This window comes from Canis aureus, chromosome 7 (genome assembly GCF_053574225.1).
Source record: "Canis aureus isolate CA01 chromosome 7, VMU_Caureus_v.1.0, whole genome shotgun sequence".
Taxonomy (NCBI): domain Eukaryota; kingdom Metazoa; phylum Chordata; class Mammalia; order Carnivora; family Canidae; genus Canis; species Canis aureus.
The window spans coordinates 70,043,117-70,065,203 of record NC_135617.1 but is presented as its reverse complement, the minus strand read 5'-3'; the positions used below and the strand labels follow the sequence as shown (position 1 = coordinate 70,065,203).

General features: G+C 41.2%; 2 long non-coding RNA genes, 1 other non-coding gene and 1 pseudogene across 7 annotated transcripts in view; 3 read left to right on the top strand and 1 right to left on the bottom strand.

Annotated features, from left to right (window-relative positions):
- The window catches only part of LOC144317708 (uncharacterized), a 32,526-nt gene that overhangs the window by 127 nt on the left and 10,312 nt on the right, over positions 1-22,087 (top strand). The window lies entirely within an intron of this gene.
- LOC144317707 (uncharacterized) lies at positions 249-14,055 on the top strand. Of its 5 annotated transcripts, XR_013383715.1 has the most exons (5): positions 249-556; positions 866-2,961; positions 9,087-9,213; positions 11,295-11,415; positions 13,034-14,055. It is a non-coding gene; the product is annotated as an uncharacterized LOC144317707 (long non-coding RNA). The 5 variants fall into 5 exon arrangements; XR_013383717.1 differs by lacking the exon at positions 866-2,961 and having other exon boundaries at positions 254-545; XR_013383714.1 differs by lacking the exon at positions 866-2,961 and having other exon boundaries at positions 254-556.
- On the top strand, positions 2,245-2,373 carry LOC144317939 (small Cajal body-specific RNA 20). The gene has a single exon (XR_013383817.1).
- On the bottom strand, positions 5,280-5,820 carry LOC144317706 (large ribosomal subunit protein uL5 pseudogene; annotated as a pseudogene).

The window sequence follows — 22,087 nt, the reverse complement described above, 5'->3', positions numbered from 1 at the left end:
AATGGGGTCCGGCAACCCCGGCGCGGCCGCCGCCCCGCGGCGCACGTTCCGGTCGCGGCGACGCTGAGGGCCCCGGCCGTCTCCCGGGGCGCGGCGCGCGGTGGACAGGCCTGTCGTAACCGCGAGAGGAGAGCGCGCGCTTCCGCGGGGACAGCAGCCTGTCAGAGCCGGGGCGGCGGCGGGGCCTGGGACCCGGCGGAGCGAGTCCCCGCGCGGACGCGAACGGAGGGGCGGGGCTTGGGGGCGGGGCGAGCGAGGGCAAGACCGGAAGGGGCGGGACCGAGAGACCGCGCAGTCGGGGCTGGCCCCTGGGGGCTGGGAGGTGCTGACCGGCCCTTCGGGACGGCGTTGTGGGAAGAAACGCCGTGGGGAAGGCGGATCTGAGATATTCGAGGGGCCCCAGGTTACTCTAAAGCATCTGGAGCCGACGAGAAGGCGCTGGTTTCCGGGGGGGAATCCGGGGAGACGAGAGCGAAGGAGGAAATCGCAGGAACCCGGACAGCTGTGCTGTTTGACCCAGAACAGCCTGCCAAGGAAACCAGAAGGTGAAGAGCAGGTACTAGGAGAAGCGCCCCGAGACGTGTTCCAGAGGCTGAGGTTGAGAGGGTGACCTAAGCCAGCGGTGGCAATGACTTAACAAGATGAAGGAAAGGCGGGTTGAACTGTGTGTTCGGAAATCGGGGAGGCTTGGGGAGGCTGGCTGGCTGCAGGATGGGGAGCAGGAGAGTACCAAGGGGGGCCGAGAAGTAAGGGCGGTGAGGAGGAGTGTGAAGCCTAAGCCCCTTGGGGGCTGGGATGGCATTTTACCTTGATTTCCCGTCGCTGGTACAGAGTAGTGTTTGAGCTAAATGGCATTTTCTTGAAGGTGATTAGCTTCCGGATAGCAGAGTGCTGGATGCCAGCCTGAGGAGTGTGGATTTATCTTCTAGGCCAATGAGTCCCAACTCCTGCTCACCGGAATCTCCTAGAAACCTTGCCTGAAGCACAGATTCCCCAAATCACTGCCCAGAGATTCAGATTCAGTGGGTGGCGAGGTCTGGAAATCTGTTTTCTTAATGAGTTCCCAACTGATTCCCATGTAGCCAGGTAACACCTGGCAGATCCTGAAGATTTCTTTTTTTCAGTTTTATTGAGGTGTAATTGACAAATAGGAATTATAAATATATTAATTATATATGTTTAAGGTGTTCAACTTGATGTTTTGATATATGTCTACATCGTGGAATGATTACACAATCGAGCTAATTAACATACCCATCATCTCAGACAGTAGCCAGTGTCTGTCTCTCTGTGTGTGTGTGTGTGTGTGTGTGTGTGTGTGTGTGTGTTGACAACACTCGAGGTCTACCCTGAACACATTTCAACTATGCAGTACAGTATTGTTAACCATATCACCACGCTCTACGGTAAGATCTCCAGAACTTAATCATCTTGGATAATTGAAAATTTCTACCTTTTGACCAGTTGCTCCCCATTTCCACCTCCCTCTAACCCCGAGTTACCACCATTCTGCTCTCTGCTTCTAGGAGTTTAACTATCTTAGATTCCACATGTGAGTAAGATCATGCAGTATTTGCCTTTCTGTGTCTGCCTTCTTTTACTTAGCATAATGTTAGCTATATAGCTCGTTAGCATATGTATTATGTATAATAACATAATATTTTAATATACAATATATATTCATAGGTATATACAATGGATATATACTTAGAAGTGGGATTGCTGGATCATATGGTAGTTCTATTTTTAATTTTTTGAGAACTCTCCACAGTGTTTTCCATAATGGTTGTACCAATTTACATTCCCTCTACCAGTGTACAAGGATTGCCTCTTCTCCACATCCTTAGCAACACTTACCTTTTGTATTTTGATAATAGCCATTCTAACACATGTGAGATGCTGTCTCGCTTTGTATGTCGAGCTTTTCCCATTTTTCTTCTAAATTTTATGGTTTCAAGTCTTACATTTAAGTCTTTAATCCATTTTGAGTTGATTTTTGTATATGTACGAGACAAGGGTCTAGTTTCATTCTTCTGCATACAGATATCCAATTTTCCGAACAATATTGAAGAGACTCTCCCTTCCCCATTGGGCATTTTTGAAACTCTTGTTGAAGACTAATTCACCATCGATGCACTGATTTATTTCTTTGCCCTCTATTCTGTTCCATTCACCTATATGTCTGTTTTTATACCAGTAGCATACTGTTTTGATAACTTTGTGGTGCATTTTGAAGTTAGGTGGGGCCTCTCTCCCATGGGGCTAAGAGGTCCCTTTTCTCCTTAGCCAGGGATGGAGGCCAAGATCAGCCTTTGAGGATCATTGTCAGGGCTGCCACAAGCTGGCAGCCTTGTTTTCCTGCCTCAGACATCTGTAGTTGCTGGGAGCCCCTGCTTGATCCATATCAAGCATGCTAGCCCCACAGCCAGACTAGGGTCTGAACTGGCAGCATGGAGCCTCTGGCTCTCCTTACATAGTGCCAGGCTCTCATGAGCTGATCCTGGCCTGTGTTGCCCCAAAAGTAACTTGGCCCCTGCCTACTCTATAGGCAACACCTAACACACCTAAACAGGTAGTCGTCTACCTCAAAGATGCCTTTGAAGGAGTGGGGCCTCTCACCTCCTGCTTTCCTACTAAACAACTTCTTTGGCCCTAGGGGATTCACTGGGAGAAGAGAGGGTTCCAAAAGTGGGGGACTTCTGTTGTAAAAGAGGCTTCTGAGGCCACCTCGCTCAGGGAGGGTCACCATTTTCCCCTGTGTGGATTAGCTTGGGTGTTACCAGACCACTCTATCCACCCACTCAGAGTTGTGTCTCCTGCAGAGAGTCCCATACAGCATTGTGAGGCATGGGATGGTGAGGAAGAGTCATGAGTGGGTGCTGGAGAAGGAGCACCACAGACATCAGGACAAAGAATCAGACCTGACACTCACTACATCAGCCGCAAGTGCAAGTCCCGTTTGTAAGCAGTTTATTGTATCCAATTGGACAGTTTGGGCTCCCCACACTTGCCATGTGAAGTTTTCTGTGTTGAAGTACTTTCATCAGCTGACAAAATAACGTTTTAGAAAAGTTTTAAAGTTCTAACAGTTTTTCTTCACTAATAAAAATTCTGAAAGCAGGATGCCTGGGTGGCTCAGTGGTTGAGCATCTGCCTTCGGCTGGGGTCGTGATCCCGGGGCCCTGGGATCGAGTCCCACATCAGGCTCCCCGCCTGGAGCCTGTTTATTCCTCTGCCTGTGTCTCTGCCTCTCTCTCTGTGTCTCTCATGAATAAATAAATAATTTTTTTTTAATTCTGAAAGCATCAAAAAAAAAAAAATTCTGAAAGCATCTTTTTTTTTTTTGTCCTAAAAGCAATAATCCACTTTCTGTGGGAAAAAAAAAAATAGGAAGATTGTTTTGGCTATTTGGGATGTTCTGTGCCTCATGTAATTAAGATTATTTTTTTTATTATCTGTAAAGAATACCATTGGGATTTTGATATGAATTGCACTGAATCTGTAAATCACCTTGGGTGGTCTGGACATTTTAACAGTATTCTCCCAATCCATGAACATTGAAGTCTTTTCATTTATCTGTATCTGCTTTGGTTTCCTTCATCAATGTTTTACAATTTTCAGTGGCCAAGTTTTTCATTTCTTTGATTAAGTTTATTACTAAGTATTTTAGTCTTTTTGTTGCTATGTGATTAAGATTGTTTCCTTAATTTTCTTTTCAGATAATTCATTGTTAGTGTACAGAAACATCACTGGTTTTCATATGTTGATTTTGTTTCCTACAACTTTACTGGATTCATTTATTAGTTCTAATAGTTTTGTTGCTGTTGAGTCTTTGGAATTTTCTAAATATATGATCATGTCATCTGAAAACAGAGATAAATTTATATCTTCCTTTCTGTTTTGAATGCCTTTCATTTCTTTTTAATTGCCCTGGCTAGGATTTCCAGTACTATGTTGAGTAGAAGTGGAGAGAGTGGGTATCCTTGCCTTATATCAGATCTTAGAAGAAAAGCTTTCAAGTTTTCGTCATTGATTATGATGTTAGCTGTGGGGGCTTTTAATATATGGTCTTTATTGTGTTGAGGTAAGTTCCTCTACATCTATTTTGCTTATAGTGTTTATCCCAAATGGATGTTGTCAAATGCTTTTTCTGTGTCTGTTCATCTGTCATGAGATGATGTTTATCTTTCATTCTGTTAATATGGTGTGTCACATTGATTTGCCATTATTGAACCATCTTTAATCCCACAGATAAATCCCACTTGGTCATGGTGTATAATCCTTTTAATGTGCTGTTGAATTGGTTTGCTAATATTCTATTGAGTATTTTAACATCTGTGTTCATCAGGGATATTGGTCTGTGGTTTTCTTTTCTTCGTGTTGTCTTTGTCTAGCTTTGGTATTAGGGTGGTGGTGGGCTCATAAATGGTTTGGAAGTGTTCCTTCCTTTTTTTGGAAGAGTTTTAGGATGATTGATACTAATTTTCTTTGAATGTTTGATAGAATTCACCCATGAAGCCATCTGGTCCTGGGCTTTTCCTTTTTGGGAGGTTTTTAATTACTCCTTCAATTTTCTTATTTGTTATTGGTCTGTTCAGGCTTTCCATTTCTTCTCAATTCCTCTTGTTATATGTTTCTTTTTTTTTTCCAATTTTTATATGTTTCTAAGAGCTTCTCCATTTCTTCCAGGTTATCCAATTTGTTAGTATATCATTGTTCATAAAGTTCCCTATGGTTGGGACACCTGGGTGGCTCAGCAGTTGAGCATCTATGCCTTTGGCTCAGGTCGTGAACCCATGGTTGTGGGATCAAGTCCCACATCGGGCTCCCCACATGGAGCCTGCTTCTCCCTCTGCCTCTGTCTCTGCCTCTCTCTCTCTGTGTCTCTCATAATTAATTAATTAATTAATTGGTTAATAAAATTCCCTATGGTCTTGTTTATTTCCGTGGCATCCATTTAATGTCTGCTCTTTTGTTTCTGATTTATTTCAGTCTTCTCTCTTTTCTGTCTTGTTAAGGGTTTATCAATTTTTTTATTCTATCCTCTATTTTATTTATTTTTGCTGTATTATTTCTTTCTATCTTCTAACTTGCAGTTTGGTTCGTTCTTTTTCTAGTTCCTTAAGGTGTAAAGTTTGATTGTTTATTTGAGACCTTTTTTTTTTGCTAAAAACTTCCCTCTTAGTATTACTTTTGCTGCATCCCATAAGTTTTAGTGTGTTGTGTTCTCTTTTTTCTTTTTCTTTTTTTTTTTTTCCACTGAAAAGTTTTATGCCTTTTGGATAGAAATGGGAATTTATTTGCCAGGAAGGATGATCCCATCACACTTCTACTGCAACCAGCACATGGCATCTCTTTGCTGATTCTGTGTTTGGCCCCAATGCAGCCTGTCCTGCGCTTCTTGTCTGCAGTGCTGAAACCTGGCCTACACAGAAGTCCAGGCCATAGATACCAATGCTTGGGTCATATTTAATCCCCAGATCAGTGTGCTCCTGGATCCCCAAACCAAAGTTTCCAGTATCAGAGAGGTTATTTTTTCTTAACTCATACTCTCGCACCTTTAGACCTTTCTCCAAGATTTCTTCTGCCTTGGACCTAAGGACTGTGCAGTGGACAGCAATCTTTTCATTTCTCCCAATACCAGGGAATCGCACTATGTATCTAGCTTTGGAGAACACAGAGTTGACCTGTGAGCTACTCCAGCACCTTGGCTGCCTGGGTCAGTCTCTCTCCACTCTCCCCCACACAGATGTTGAGTCAGAACTTGCAGATGTGAAGTTCCCACATGGGGTTCTCCTTTCTACCTTAATCCTGTGCCATGGTGGAGAACAGCATATATTGTGTTTTCATTTTCCTTTTCTGAAGATATTTTTAAAAATCCCTTTTGACCAATGGTTGTTGAAGAGTGTGGTCTTTAGTTTCCACGTATTTGCGAAATTTCCCATTTTCTCATTGCTTTTGGGTTTGTTTCATTCCATCATGATTGCAAAAGATACTTGGTATGATTTTGATCTTCTTAACTTTGTTAAAACGTGTTTTTTGACCCAACATGTGTTTGATCCTGGAGAATGTTCTATGTATGCTTGAGAAGAATATGTATTCTTATGCTGTTGGATAGAAAGTACTATGTGTGTCTTTTAAGTCCATTTATTCTATAGTGTTGTTTAACTCCACTGTTTATTGATTTTCTGTCTGGAAATTCCACTCAGTATTGAAAGTGTGTTGAAGTCTCCTACTATTATTGTATTGCCATCAAGTTCTCCTTTCAGACCTGTCAATATTTGTTCTTTATACTTAGGTGCTCTGATGTTGGGTGCATTTATATTCACAATTGTTATATCTTCCTATTGAATTGACCCTTTTATCTTAATGTAATGACCTTCTTTGTCTCTAAAGACAGGCTTTAATTAAGGTCTATTTTGTGTGATATAATTATAGCTACCCTTACTTTCTTTTGGTTACATTTAGCTTGGAGTATCTTTTTTTTTTTTTTTTTTTCATTCCTTCATTTCAGCTTCTATGTATCTTTAAACCTAAAGGAAGTTTCTTATAAACTGCATGTAGTCGGATCTTGGGTTTTTTTAATCCACTTAGTCACTCTTTGTCTTTTGATTGGGGGGTTAAACCATTTACTTTTACAGTAATTATTGATTGAGAAGGATTGTTACCATTTTGTTCATTGCTTTCTGTTTGTCCCAATTTTAGTATATGTGCTGCTGCAGCAAGCACACTTTCTGTTTGTCTTATAGTTCTTTGTCCCTCTTTTTCTCTACCTTCCTTTGCGTTTATCTTTTTTTTGTATTGATAGGCTTTAGTTATTTCCTTTTTCTTTTGTGTAGCTTCTATACGTATTTTCTTTGTAGTTATCATGGGGCTTATTCTAGTTATAACACTCTGTTTTAAGCTGATAACAACTTAATATCACTTGCATACAAGAACTCTACACTTTTACCTCTCCCGCCCCCACATTATATGTTATTGATATCACAGTTTATATGTATTTATATTGTGTATCCATTAATATGATTTTGGTTATAGTTATTTTAATGCTTTTGTGTTTTAACTTTTACACCAGAATTAAAAATGATTTTCTCGGGCAGCCCTGGTGGCGCAGCAGTTTAGCACTGCCTGCAACCCAGGATGTGATCCTGGAGACCCGGGATCAAGTCCCACGTCAGACTCCCTGCATGGAGCCTGCTTCTCTCTCTGCCTGTGTCTCTGCCTCTCTCTCTGTCTCTCTCTCTCTCTCTGTGTCTCTCATGAATAAATAAATAAATAAATAAATAAATAAATAAATAAATAAATAAAATCTTAAAAAATATATTTTCCCATCACTGTTACAGTGATATAGCATTCCATATTTGTCTATATTTTCACCTTTACCAATATGTTTCATACTTTCTTAAATTATCATTTTTCTATAGCATTCTTTCATTTCACTTCCCTCTAACATTTTTTATAAGGCAGGTCTTAGTGGTGATGAACTTCCTCAGCATTTGTTTGTCTGAAAAAGTCTTTATCTTCCCTTCTTTTTCGAAGGACAGTTTTGCTGGATAAAGCATTCTTAGTTGGCAGGGTTTTTTTCTTTCAGCACTTTAAATATATCATCATCCCACTCTTTTTGGCCTGCCATGTTTCTGCTGAAAAATCTAATGGTAGTTTTATTGGTGTTTCTCAGTATGTGACAAGTTGTCCTTTTCCTGCTGCTTTCAAAATTCTCTTTGTCTTTGACTTTGATAATTTAATGTGCCTCAGTGTGGGTTTCTTTGGGTTCATCTTCTTTAATATTCTTTAGGCATCTTGGATCTGGATGCCTGTTTCCTTCCTCAGTTTTGGGAAGTTTCCAATATTATTTCTTTGAATAAGCATTCTGCCCCTTTGTCTATCTTCCTCCTCTAAGACTCCCATAATGTGTATATTGGGCCATTTGATGATGTCTCGAATCCCTTAAGCTATCTTTATTCATTCTTTTTTCTTTTGGCTTCTCTGGATGATTTCCAGTAACTTGTTTTCTTTTTTCTTTCTTTTTTTTTTTCTGTGACTTGTTTTCAGTTTCACTGATCCTTTCTTCTACTTGCTCTAGTCTGCTGTTGAACACCTCTGTTGAATTTTTCAGTTCAGTTATTGGGTTTTCAACTCTATGATTTCTGTTTGATACTTTAAAATTTTTCTCTTTGTTGAAATTTTCACTTTCTTCATGCTTTGCTCTCCTAACCTCAGTGAGCATCTTAATGACTATTATTCTGAATTCTCTGTGGAGTGAATCACATATCTCCATTTCATTAGGATTGATTTCAAGATATTTATATTGTTCATTTGTTTGGAATATATTTCCTTGTTTCTTCATTTTCTTTGACTCTGTTGATGCCTGTGCTTTAGAAAAAATAGCCACCTCTCCTAGTCTTCATAGACTGGCTTCATACAAGAGATGACCCTTGCCAGTCATCCCAACCAAAGATTAGGAGGGTCTTTCAAATATTTTTTTAAAAGATTTTATTTATTTATTCATGAGAGACACAGAGAGAGAGAGGCAGGACACAGGCAGAGGGAGAAACAGGCTCCACACAGGGAGCCCGACATAGGACTTGATCCTGGGTCTCCAGGATCATGCCCTAGGCTGAAGGTGGCACTAAACCGCTGAGCCACCGGGGCTGCCCGGGTCTTTCAAATCTTAATGTGTGTTTCCAAACCACTGTCTGTGTTCTTAGCAGCCACCAGGAATCTAGAGTGTGACAAGTCCTATTAGTGCTCCAAGACAGGTGAGGTAGAAGCCAATTCCCTGAGTAGTAGCTGGAAAAGTTGGGTGCTTCATGAGTGATCCAAGGAACATTCTTTCCTCAGGGATATTCTGGGAGTTAGAATTTATCACTCATTCTGCACTAGGCCAAGAAGAAGAGCTGTGACAAATGTCTGTATTCTTGTTCAGACCACATACTTTTAAACCATTGCTTTGCTCTCTGTAGCCCCCAGTGGCCTAGTGAATGTTAAGCCCTGTCAGCTCTCAGAGACTGGTGAGTTGGAAGCGAGTCTTTCCAGTAGCATCTGGAAAAGTTGCAAGGCTAGATATATATTCCAACTCCTTCCAGGAAGAAGCTGGAGGCTTGATTTTACTTCTGGAACAAGCCAGGGGGAAGAGCTGCAGAAAGAGCCCACATCCTCATTCAAGCTTTCGGGAGACTAGTGATTACCTGCCTTATCAGCTCCCAGAAACAAGTAAGTTAGAGGCTAGACCTTTGGGCATTAGTAAGAAAAGTCAGGATGCTAGATGTGCAGTCTAATTCCTTCCAGGGAGATGTTGGACGCTGCGCTTTATCACTCAAGTGAACCAGGGAAGAAGGAGCCATAGGAGGAGCCCATAGACCTATTCAAAACCACCACTTGTTCTCTGTAGTCCCGAGGAGACTAGACCATCTGTATCTACTAGCCTAATTACATCATTTATATTTTAAACAGCTAGAAATCAACTCTATAATGAAAATGTCTAAGAAACAATAATCTCATGTGCCATTAGCTTTTCTCTTTACAATTTTTTTTAAAGATTTTATTTATTGATTTCATGAGAGACACAGAGAAAGGCAGAGACATAGGCAGAGGGAGAAACAGGCTCCCTGCAGGGAACCTAATGCGGGACTCTATCCTAGAACCCCAGGATTATAACCTGAGCCAAAGGCAGATGCTCAACCACTGAGCCACCCAGGTGCCCTCTCTTTACAATTCTTAGTCAAGCCTAAAGTGAACATCTCCCCTTTGAAGAATGGACCTCTATAGCACCTGAGCCTTCTTGTCTACCATGTGACAGATTTCTATCCAGGCTACATTCAACCCCACTGGTTCCTGAATGGACAGCAGGAAAACAGCTAGAGTTATGTCCACCAACCTGATCCTAATAAAGACTGGATCTTCCAGATCCTGGTGATACTGGCAATGACCCTTCACCAGAGAGATGGCTACACTTGCCAAGTAGAGCACCCCAGCCTGGATGGTCCTGTCACTGTGGAGTGGAGTGAGTTACTCTCTGAGTTAGGCCCTAAATTCTGAAAAACAGGGAATATTCTAGTTCTGGGATCTACTCATTTTGTCACAGGTCTATACGTGGGGGCCATACCTATCTCCATCTTTTTCCTAGAGAAGTCCCTGAGAATAGTTTAGAGCTGGGGCAGCAGAGACTTGCCCACCCTGTCCTAGGAAATACTAATGATTCATAGATCTCTGCCCATGTCAGAAAACCTAGGAAACTCAAACACCTTCCTGAATTATCCTCACATGTGAGAACTGTTAAATGCCTTCAGCCTTTTAGCTTATGTGAGTTATTTTGAGAGGCAGCTACCAGAATCGGCATGTGTGTGTCCTTTTGGAAGTCACAGCCTAATTTTCAGAACTTGGGGGTTCTTTCTAAATTTCCTCCTCCTTCAAGTTTTATATCTCTCACAGACCTCATATTGGTATTCTATATTAAGCCCCAGAATCTCAGACAGTACGTGAGGGGTGGTGCAGCAGGTAGAGGTGAAAATGACCCCTGGTCTGTGTTTCCCTGAGATACACAGATTCTGCTCAGAGAAATACTGGCTAGACTCTCAGGCTTTGTGCTGGGGCTCATCTTCCTTGTAGTGAGCATCTGAGTGCATACTAGGAGCAAGAGAGGTAAGAAAACCTGAGAGATGGCTGAGGTTTGCTTTCCCCTGACTTACTCAACCATCTTCAATTAAAAAACTGATACAGAAAAACAATACCAGAGAATCCTGGAGTTCACTGAAATCAGATTGTTGGGAAGCAAAAATGGCTTGTAGGAAGAGAGAAATCCCAGGCCAGAATTTTATCCCAACCAGATGTATGGAGTCTCCAAATACTCTGGTCATGTCTGAGTTCATTTAGTAATGAATTAGTCTTCAGCCAGCCCCTGCCTTACTTCCCAGTGATTGGACCATGGCAATGGAGATGAGATGGGAAAGTTTATCTAATTGTCTAAGATTCTGTTATTAGGTGAATACATTCCCTTTTCTCCTTTCATTATTCTGTGATGAGGATCTTGAAAACCAGGTAATACTCCTGCTTCTTTTTCTTGGGAGTGGGTTGCAGAAAGTCCTTTCATTGCATCCTGACTCTGAGACGCCTACTGGGAAGAAGCATACAAGTGTGGAAATGAGCATTACTTTGCTCCATTGATGAAGGAAGCCCAGAGAAACTCTTATTTTTCATCAGGCTAAGACTCAATCTCTCACGAAATTTCTCTTTCCTGAGATTTAGAGTAAGAAATGTCAACAACCTGAGACAACTTTTCCTTTTACCTCCGCTAGGGTTCCTGATCTGACCCAAAGACCTGCATGTGACCTGGAACAAGCATTTTTCTATCTTTCCTCAGTCCCAGAGGCTGGTTCCGGAAAAGACTTCAGCCTCCCAAGAACATGTTACTGCCAAGTAATTGCTCTGAAACTAGTTTCTATAGTTGTTCTCTTTGATTCCATGCACACTTTCTCTCGGGGCTTCTATCCAAGTTCCTTTAGGGTAGTTCCATGAGTAATAAAAAGCCAATGTTAAAGCATATTCTCTTAAGAATATGCAGCAAGTCATCTCTGCCACTGCCTTTGTGTGAGGATTTTGGCAAACAGTAGGAGTTCATGAAGAAGTTCATTGTTGTGTATACACAGGCAAGAAGGAAAATGTGAAAAGGGGATATTCTAACTATTGGGAAGGGTGACAAATTGGACATGGACCTCCTCTGAATTCATACTCTATCTTTGGGCTGCCCCATATTTGTATTTGATACTTTCATTCCTGGAGGCCTGGGACCATTCTTAGTTATTCAAGGATGAGCAGATGGTGAATACAGCACTGACTCAACATACATGAAGACTGTTTTACCATTACCATTAAGAAATCAAATTAAGGGGTGCCTGGGTGGCTGAGTTGGTTGAGCATCTGACTCTTGATTTCCTCTCAGGTCATGCTCTGAGGGTCCCAGAATGAAGCCCCGTATCAGGTTCTACACTCAGCAGGGGGCAGGGAGGTTTGGCTTCTCTGCGTCTCTCTATCTCTCTCTCCTGCCCCTCCCCCCTCTAAAATAAATAAATAAATCTTTTTAAAAAATCAAATTAAGATCAGAATTTAAAATTGGAAATATAATGTAATAAACCTAAACCCTTTTCTTTGATACCATGATAGTCTTTGACCAAACAAGGCTTAGCCTTTTTTTTTTTTTAATATTTTATTTATTTATTCATGAAAGACAGGCAGAGACATAGGCAGAGGGAGAAGCAGTCTCCCTGCAGGAAGCCTGATGTGGGACTCGATTCCAGGATCCCAGGAATGGCTCACAACCTGAGCCACCCAGGCAGATGCTCAACCACTGAGCCACCCAGGCGCTCACAGGCTTAGCCTTTTTAATGCAACAATTTATAGAAGATGCGTCATCAGACCACCAGGCTTCCTGTCGTAGTAATTCACATAGTGTTAAAATGCTCAAAGAAATAGATGCAGTTCTCTTTTTTAAACATACGTCTGCTTTTACAATCCAAAATGATTACAGGTTTTCTGTTTTACGTGAAATTATCCTGAAAGCCGAGCTAGATTCTAAGTAGTTCTTTTTGCATAAAGCATGGAGTATGACCTCCTGAGGCACATACTGGGGACTCAGAAGATCTCTGACATACCCAGGTGATGCCTCCTCTCTCCCTGCCTCCTCACAAGCAGCTCTTGCCTCTTGTTTGCCCCTGGGCCCCCCTGCTCCATCAGTTCCCACTGCTTGCTCCTCTCACACTGCTCCCCTCCCATCATGCCCTGCATGGGACCAGCTTCCCCCATTTCCAAGAGAGGTTGAGGCTGAAGATGCAGAAGTGGGTGTTACTGACACAGGAGTTAGCATAGTTGGGGTCTGTAGAAAGGTTGGGGTGATTAAGTGTGGGAGCCCAGGAAGAAAGGCCCTGAGCATGGCAAACCAACCATAACTCCCATAACTCATTATGTATGTGCATTGCTTTGTTTAATTCTAATTACTCAGGGATAAGGACATGGTTTTTTCTTTACTTATCTGTTCCAGGTGCATCTGCAGTGGCCACTGTGAGCCAGACAGTGAGGAGAAAATGAGGCAGAGCAGGGCAGGGAGGAGCTCTGAATCCAGGATTCATTTCCCTATCTGGTGAAGGGAGAAGAGGTGGAAGTGAAACCGCTCAACAGGGCTCACCCAACCAGAAAACATCAGAAGGGGCATCTCAGTGTCTGGGAAACAAGCTAGAACCAACATAGCTGAGAAAGCCCCAACCTATATGGGGTTCAGGGGTAAGAGGAAGAAAATAAAAATGGAGACATGATAATCACCTTCCTTTCAATGGAGTTGATAGGAAATACATCTTTGAAATTGATCAAATTAAAAAGATTTTTAATTTGTAAGTAACTTGTGAATGGATAATTTTCTTCATGATTTCATGTTGATTTTTTGTATCAATATAATAATCCACTTGATTGTTATTAAATAATGTTATATTTTACCCTTTTGTTCTTTTGATAATTTTGGAGGAATCTGATGTTTCCAGACATATAATCAGAATGCAAAAAATATTATTTCACTTCTAAATATTATTCCTTTTTATTTCTTTTTTTCTGCTTTAATCTTTTTTTAAAGATTTTATTTATTTATTTCTGAGAATACACAGAGAGGAGAGAGAGAAGCAGAGACACAGGCAGAGGGAGAAGCAGGTGCCATGCAAGGAGCCTGACATGAGACTCAATCCCGGGTGTCCAGAATCAGGCCCTGGGCCGAAGGCGGCGCTAAACCACTTGAGTCACCCGGGCTGCCCTTTTTTTCTGTTTTATTTCTTCTTGAAATTTTTATCTTCTTTATACGAGATGTCTCTAATATTTTACTACTTAGTATAAAATTAATTCTTTGCTTTATAAATTTTTAAAAAATAAATATGTCTTTTTTATAAATTTGTGTAGAACTGTAGTAAAAGCCCCTGATACTTCTTAACAAAATGATAGAACTTAATTGTTAAAATTAATTGTATGTTGTATTTATTCAACTGTTTTTGTTTTGAATTAAACTTGCAATATAATAATGAACATTTCTTGATTCCTTACTATGTGCAAGACTCTGTTTTAAGAGCTATACAAATACTGAGTATTATCCCAATTAGATTTCCCAATAAACCAATGACATTCACTCCATAGTAATCTCCATTCTACATGAGAGGAAACTAGTCACAGTGGGTTAAAAAAAAAAATCAGGAACACATATCAGGAATCACCTGTAAATTAGTTCTCACAATATATTGTGAGAACTATATTTGATGTTTAAAAATTCCACCCCCTCCAAAAAAATATTAAAATGCAAAGAAAGTATGGACCCCAAAGGTTAAAGGTAGGGAGTCTGATCCCCCTAGATTTTCAACACCCTGCTTAGAACTTGCTCTGTCCCAGAACATGTCCATGCAAGGGGGGTGGCGTTCTCCATGGAAAGGGAATGACATTCCTTAGGATCTGCTCCTAGGGCAGCCCCAGTGGCGCAGCGGTTTGGCGCCGCCTGCAGCCCAGGGTGTGATCCTGGAGACCCGGGATCGAGTCCCACATCGGGCTTCCTGCATGGAGCCTGCTTCTCCCTCTGCCTGTGTCTTTGCCTCTCTCTCGCTCTCTCTGAATGAATAAATAAGTAAATTAAAAAAAAAAAAAAAGTTCAGGATCTGCTCCTACGGAGGAAAATATATAAACAATCAAGACTTTTGGCTCACCCAGTTGCTCAAAATGAGGATCCCTTTCATCATACTGTTTTCGGTGAATCTTAACACCTTAAAGAATCATGTGCTTTATACCAAATTTCTGTCTGGTGACAATTCCTACTAATTGGTTCCTTTCTCAGAATGTGGCCACACCCAGAGGATATGGGAGGCTGTCCAGGCTCATTGTCTCTAATATTTTAATATTATAGTATATAGTATATAAATTAATATATTAATATATTTTAGGAGTGGGGCCCATTGAGTGAGAGCCTTTCCCAGGCTCCAAGATAGTGGTCCTGAGGATCACTGGGGTCCCAGGAATGGCAGCTCTCATGATGTCCTTAGTGATGCTGAGCTCCCCTTTGATTCAGAGCAGAGACATGCCAGGTAAGTGCAGAGCTGCTGCGCTTAGAGGATCCAGTTCAGGGTAATGAGCTTAGGGAGCTTTCCATGTGGGAAAAGAGAAAGTCTGAGAAAGACTTTGGGGCCCTGACATCGTGCAAGGGCTACTATTCTCACCAGAAAGAGAAGAAGATCAGGGTGTGCCTGTGATGGAGACAATGGTACCTGGTGGTCTGGAGTGATTTTGGAGGGACAAGGTTCTCACAAAGGGGTCATCAAAATGACATTTCAACACCCATCAGAAATCAGAAAGGGGAAATTATGGTTAGCCTGCCTTGTCCAAGAACTGAAGATGACTCTGTAGAATCAGTGCTCCAGGTAGGGGCCCCTTGCACAGAACCAGGCAGGAACCCTACTGGAACCAGTGAGGAACCAGTGATGGCCAGAGCAGCAGAAGGGAGTGATAAAGACAAGCTATGGTTAAAGCCCATAGGTTACATACTGAAGCTAACCATCCCCCCACCTTCCCATGTCTGGAACTTCCACATCCAGCACAGTAGGATAGGGCCAGAGAGGAAGCAAGAAACAGGATGTGGCATTCTCCTTAAGCTGCCCCTTATGCATAATTTAATATTATAACTTCTGGTTTTCTGTATTAAATCCTCATAGCACCTCTTAATTTCTAGTTTCAATTCACCACCAAGACCATACATAATAGAATGGTGAGCAGTTTATGTTAAAATTCTCCATCTGGAACATATTTATCCATAGCCCCATACTTTGCTCCAGGGCCAGGAACCCTGTGGGAGACATGACCTTAATTGACAATTGGAATTCAGATATCCGTAAACTGGCTAACATCCTGGGATCTGCAAAGATGGTTACAGATGCCCCTGAAAAAATATGGGGGGAATAAAGTAAAGCCTGGCAGGATAGGGCAGGTGTATCAGAAGACTAGTGGGTAGAGTACAATACAATGTGGTATAAAAGAAGACAGTAAGTCAGTAAAGGCTTATCATCACTATGGGAAACTCCTGCAAAACCGTGTGTCTACTGGAAGATGGATCTTTTCTGCTGCCTGGAAGAGGAGAGGAGCCCTTGGGTCAGAGTCCAAAAGTGGCCAGGGTTCTGGGTGAAATAAAAGGGGAGTGAACAAAGGAGGCTAGCAACAGGATGGAGAAGATGATATGAATCGTTTAGAGTAAATCAACCCCACAGTACACCATCTTTATGCCTTATACCCCATGCTATAGGTTAGGGAAGTACCCTAACTTGGGGTACTTGGGGAGCAGAGCAAACATTATCCAGACCTGGCAGGCTCAGATACTGCAGTAACTATATCCACATTACAGGTCCAGGATATGTGCTCCTAGGGAATTGAAGATAGAGAAAAGGCCCTGGAGTCACAAAGAAGGCACCAGAGATGTCTAGCACACACGGTATTTATTGGTCCTTGGGATTACTCAGAAAGGATACTCTGTAGAGAGGAGTCACAGAAGAAACCAGGGCCTATAGACCATCCAGTGTGGGGGCCAAATTGTCACCATACATCAAATTTCAACATTTATTAAGTACTTCCTATGTATCAGGCCCTTTGCAGGTGCTAAGTACTAGTAGGATCACAGACAGGAAGGAATTGGAGAGGTCTTTGGAGACATCAATCATTGGTGTTGAGGAGCACAGAGATTCAAAGGCACTGGACCTTTAAAATAGATCTGATGCTGGGGATTCCCCTATGTCCTCTTCTGTCACATATGGGTTGTCACCTGCAGTAGGATAAACACAGTGGGGTTGGGACTCTTGGGTTAGCATTACATGCTCTAGCCCTTTACACCTGCCTCTTTTTTTCTTTCACTGGGTCCTCAGGAGCTGGTCTTCCCAGCAGATGTTGCTACTCCCAGAGAAGAATCAGTAAGAAGTCTAAGGGCACCGTAAGGAGATGTCATTTTGCTCTCCTGCTCTCCACAGTGCTCTGAAACTCCTGAGACAGTGAGGCCCAGCAGCTAGATAATGAGAGTCAACGGAGGTAGGAATTAGGCACAGTATATAAAGCTGCTCTTTAAAGGGGCACCAATAACTCTTCAGTACTGGCCCAGTGGATATTTACCTTAGTTGCCAGATTATAAACATCTAACATCATTAATTACTAACTCCTTCCTGAAATTTCCGCTCCCTTGGTTAGGTGATGAACTATTTTTCTAACACTCCTGCCTCTCTGCTTCTTTGAAGTTTCTTTGAACACTTCTCTTTCCTGCATTTTTTTTTTCTAAAGGGGAGGGCGAGGCAGAGATTCTTTTTTTTTTTTTAATTTTTATGATAGTCACAGAGAGAGAGAGAGAGAGGCAGAGACACAGGCAGAGGGAGAAGCAGGCTCCATGCACCGGGAGCCCGACGTGGGATTCGATCCCGGGTCTACAGGATCGCGCCCTGGGCCAAAGGCAGGCGCCAAACCGCTGCGCCACCCAGGGATCCCCCTGCATTTTTTTTTTTTTTTTTTTTTTATGATAGTCACAGAGAGAGAGAGAGAGGCAGAGACACAGGCAGAGGGAGAAGCAGGCTCCATGCGCCGGGAGCCCGATGTGGGATTCGATCCTGGGTCTCCAGGATCGCGCCCTAGGCCAAAGGCAGGCGCCAAACCGCTGCGCCACCTAGGGATCCCCATTTTTTTTTAAGTAGACTCTGTGCTGGGCATGGAGCCAGTGTAGGCTTGAACTCATAACCCTGAGATCAAGATCTGAGCTGAGATCAAGAGTCAGACACTCAACCAACTGAGCCATCCAGGAACCCTCTTGCATTTTATATAATAAAAATAAGATAGGAGGTACTGATGCACAAATCGTGTGATGTCTAGCTTTCACTCATGTTGCATGTCCAGTGTGTCAGCAAGATAGCGCTGCTAATTATAGTTACTCAGGGAGCAAGGCTGACAGATCTTTGACACCTGTTCCCATAATTTCCCAAGCAGAGTGAAGGACCCTACTGAATCATACAATGGCTCTTAATGATCCCTCTTGGAAATAATGAATCACTTCTCACATTTCATTATACAAAGCAAATCACATGGATAATTTCAAAAGAGTTGGAATCTTTGGAGGTAGAAAGTATTCCATAAGTAGACATTAAATAAATGATATATTACTCACTTGAGAACCTACTATGTGTAAGGAAGTATGCTAGGTCTTGTGGGTAAAAGGAGCTTCTAGCTCCTAAAAGGTTTACAAATTATCCCTAAAGAGGACCTCTGGGGTGTTGGCAATGTTCTTTTCCTTGACCTAGGTACTAGTTACATGGGTGTTCACTTGACAATCATTGGCTGTACATTAATGTTTTGTGTATTTCTTACATATGTCTGCTAGTTCACAGTAAAATGGTTTAAAAGGAGAGGCAAAGAAGGATATTGGTAATTTGAGGCAAAAACAAGAAATCAATGAATCAAGTAGAAATAATGAGCTTTAATAATGGTTGGAATAAAGAATATTTAGATGAAACTAGTGGGACTCCTGCAACTGAAGAATAATTAATAAACAAGAGCTCAGATTGAGAAATACTCTCAAGGGCAGTATACGAAAGATTAAACAATGAAAGATTAAACAAAAAAAATGATAAAAAAGAAAAATGATAAGATATAAAGGATCAAAACTGACATCCTGGCATCTTGATAATTAGATACCTAGAAAGTGGGGAAAATAGTAAAAGGAGATGAAATGTCTGAAACAAAGAATAGATTGCTAGGCTTTAAAGAAAGACGGAATGACTGTTTGACATAGTGCATTGATCAATTTTTAAAAAACATCTCTCTTTAAAAAGCACACATGTCTAGATGCATTATAAGAAAATTGTAAGAATGTCAAAGACAAAAAGAAAATTCTCAACACTTGCAGAGAGAGCAGTTCCACCTATAAAAGAACAAGAGCAGATCCATCTAGAAAAAAACAATCAAACTGACATCATTCCTATCAACAGCAGCACTTAATGCCAATGGGATGTTACTTGCATAGAATTGAAGAAAAAGAACTTTCAATCCCAAAATGTATACCACAACAAATGGTCATTTTAATACAACATGAATAGTCTCAAACATTTCAACCTTAGATGCTTTACTATTCAAAAAACCACTTCTAAAAAATTTTTTGAAAAGCACCCCCTAAAAAAACAGAGACACATCTAAGAGAGATGTGGAATAAAAGAAAGATCAAATAATTTTTTAAGTTTATTATTAAACTTAATAGAGGCTGAAGCAGAGGCTGAATTTAAAAAATATTAAAAAGCAGAGGCTGAATTTTTTTAAATAAGAAAAGTGTATTTAAAACAAACCAAAACTCTGGCAGCCCCGGTGGCTCAGCGGTTTAGCGCCGCCTTCAGCCCAGGGCCTGATCCTGGAGATGCGGGATCAAGTCCCACATTGGGTTCCCTGCATGGAGCCTGCTTCTCCCTCTGCCTCTCTCTCTCTCTCTCTCATGAATAAATAAATAAAATATTTTTTAAAAATAGCTGTAAAACAAACCAAAACTAAAAATGTAGTTAGTATTAACATAATGGAGGTGCTAGGTAGTGATAATAGGAGAAATTAAAGTATTATAAAGTTCTTGTCTCTTTTTGCAGGGCAGGATAAATAGAGGGATCTATCAGTGTTTTTTAATCAAAGTAATTAAGAGCATTAAGCTATTTTATGAGGATAATTAGAAAATACAACTGTTAAAGTAACAGAATTTGGCCTAGCCTTTAGGAACTGAGAGATGAGAAAAATGAACAAGAATAAAGTATATTAAATAAAGCATTTTAATATGATAGTACATTTTTAATCTAATAATAATTGCAATATATCAAATGAGCTAAACAATTAATTAAAAAGCAGTGACTCTCAGATTGTATCTTCCAGTCTAATAAAATCAGATAGCATAAATGAATATCAAAAGGTTGAAAACCAAATAATGGAAAAAGAGATTTGAGGCAGGTAAGCAAAGATAACTGACATAACAAATTTCACATCTGCCAAAAAAAAAAAAAATTAAAGGCAAGTGTAAAAACTAGAGCAAGAAACTATAATGAACACGAACATATATCCCCCTGAAAATAAAACCTTAAAATACAAGAGCAACAAATGACAGAAATATGCAGAGAAGGACTCTAACAATTGAAAATCTTAAAATTAAACTGCAGATTTTAACATATCCTCAAAAACTAAGAGCAGGAGCAGCCCTGGTGGCCCAGTGGTTTAGTGCCGCCTTCAGGGATGTGATCCTGGAGATGCGGATCAAGTTCCACGTTGGGCTCCCTGCATGGAGCCTGCTTCTCCCTCTGCCTATGTCTCTGCCTCTCTCTCTCTCTGTGTCGGTCATGAATAAATAAATAAAATCTTTTAAAAAAAAAAACTAAGAGCAGAAGCAAAAAGAAAGATATAGAAGATCTAAATAATACAAGAAAAGGCTCAAATAACTACAGAGATATTCACAACCAACAATATGCACGTTTTTGAGCACACATGGCACATTTATAAAAATAACATTTATTAAGACACAAAGAAGGCCTCAGTGTGTTCAAATTAATTATCACAGATGTTCTTTGGCCATAATGCAACTGAAGTCTAAATTGGGTGCACCTGGGTGGCTCAGCGGTTCAGCGTCTGCTTTTGGCTCAGGTCATGACCCTGGGGTCCGGGATCGAGTCCCACATCAGGCTCCCTGCATGGAGCCTGCTTCTCCCTCTGCCTGTGTCTCTGCCTCTCTGTGTGTGTCTTTCATGAATAAATAAATAAAATCTTAAAAAAAAAGAGAGAGAGAGAAAGTCATAAGCATCAAAGACACCAGCTTGGGAAGCAAAGAACACCTTCCCAACAGCCCCTGTCCTAATGTGGCACCTAGGACATTTCAAATACAAGTCGTTCTTCTCTTATACATGTCATTTTAGAACACAGAGAGGAACAAAAGCCTTCCAAATCATCTTATGAGGCTGGTGCATCTTTATTTTCAGAGCCAGCTAAGGATATAGATTAATGTCAGTCATGTCACTGAATCCAACAATGTATTACAAGCATGATTCATTTCAATCAAATAAGATTACTAATACTAGGATTGTGTGAGAGCCTGACCATTAGCTTATTTTATTGTAATGTAAGTGCCTGACATTAAGCTTTTGATTGCCGAGGTATTCATTTCAAAGATATCTATCAAAAGATACATATTGGGATCCCTGGGTGGCGCAGCGGTTTGGCGCCTGCCTTTGGCCCAGGGCGCGATCCTGGAGACCCCGGATCGAATCCCACGTCGGGCTCCCGGTGCATGGAGCCTGCTTCTCCCTCTGCCTGTGTCTCTGCCTCTCTCTCTCTCTCTATGTGACTATCATAAATAAATAAAATTAAAAAAAAAAATTAATAAAAAAAAAAAATAAATAAAAATATTCAAAAGATACATATTGCCTGATATACAACTAGATAAACAGTCAGGCTGCACCCTGCCCCCATGCAGTTCCCCTTTTAGAAAGCCTTGGGTGACCTAGATAACAGACCCCTTGAGTGACCCTGCTTTTCCCTTCCTATGCTTTTAATTCCAGCTCTTATGTTTTAAATTCACCAATAAAGAGTGACCTCATGAATTCCGAGGCACCTCTTCCTCAACCCCAATAATGGCAGATCCCGAGGTCTCTCCTGCCCCTCACAACTTCACTGTGTAGCTCTGGGCATGCCCTGTACCCCCCAGGGCTGTGGGTAATAAATTAATAAATCTTGTTTATTTCAAAGTTCCCTGATGGTTGTTGCTAAGGAATGAACTGCAGTCATAAGAACCACAAGGGCCAGTTGGGCCCTAACATTGGCTCCTGTCTGAGAAGTGTCTGTGGGAGCTCACCACAAATAATAGGGACCCAGGTGAGTACCCCCAGGCATTCCTAGCTGATTGCATCACCATCATTAGGCTGGGACCACAAAATACCTAGGCATGCAGTGAAGTTTCAAGGTAAGAAAATCAGTAATATGACCCTAAAAATCAGTAAACCAAAAAAGAACATTCATATTAATTTCAACTGAATTCAATAATTGTATA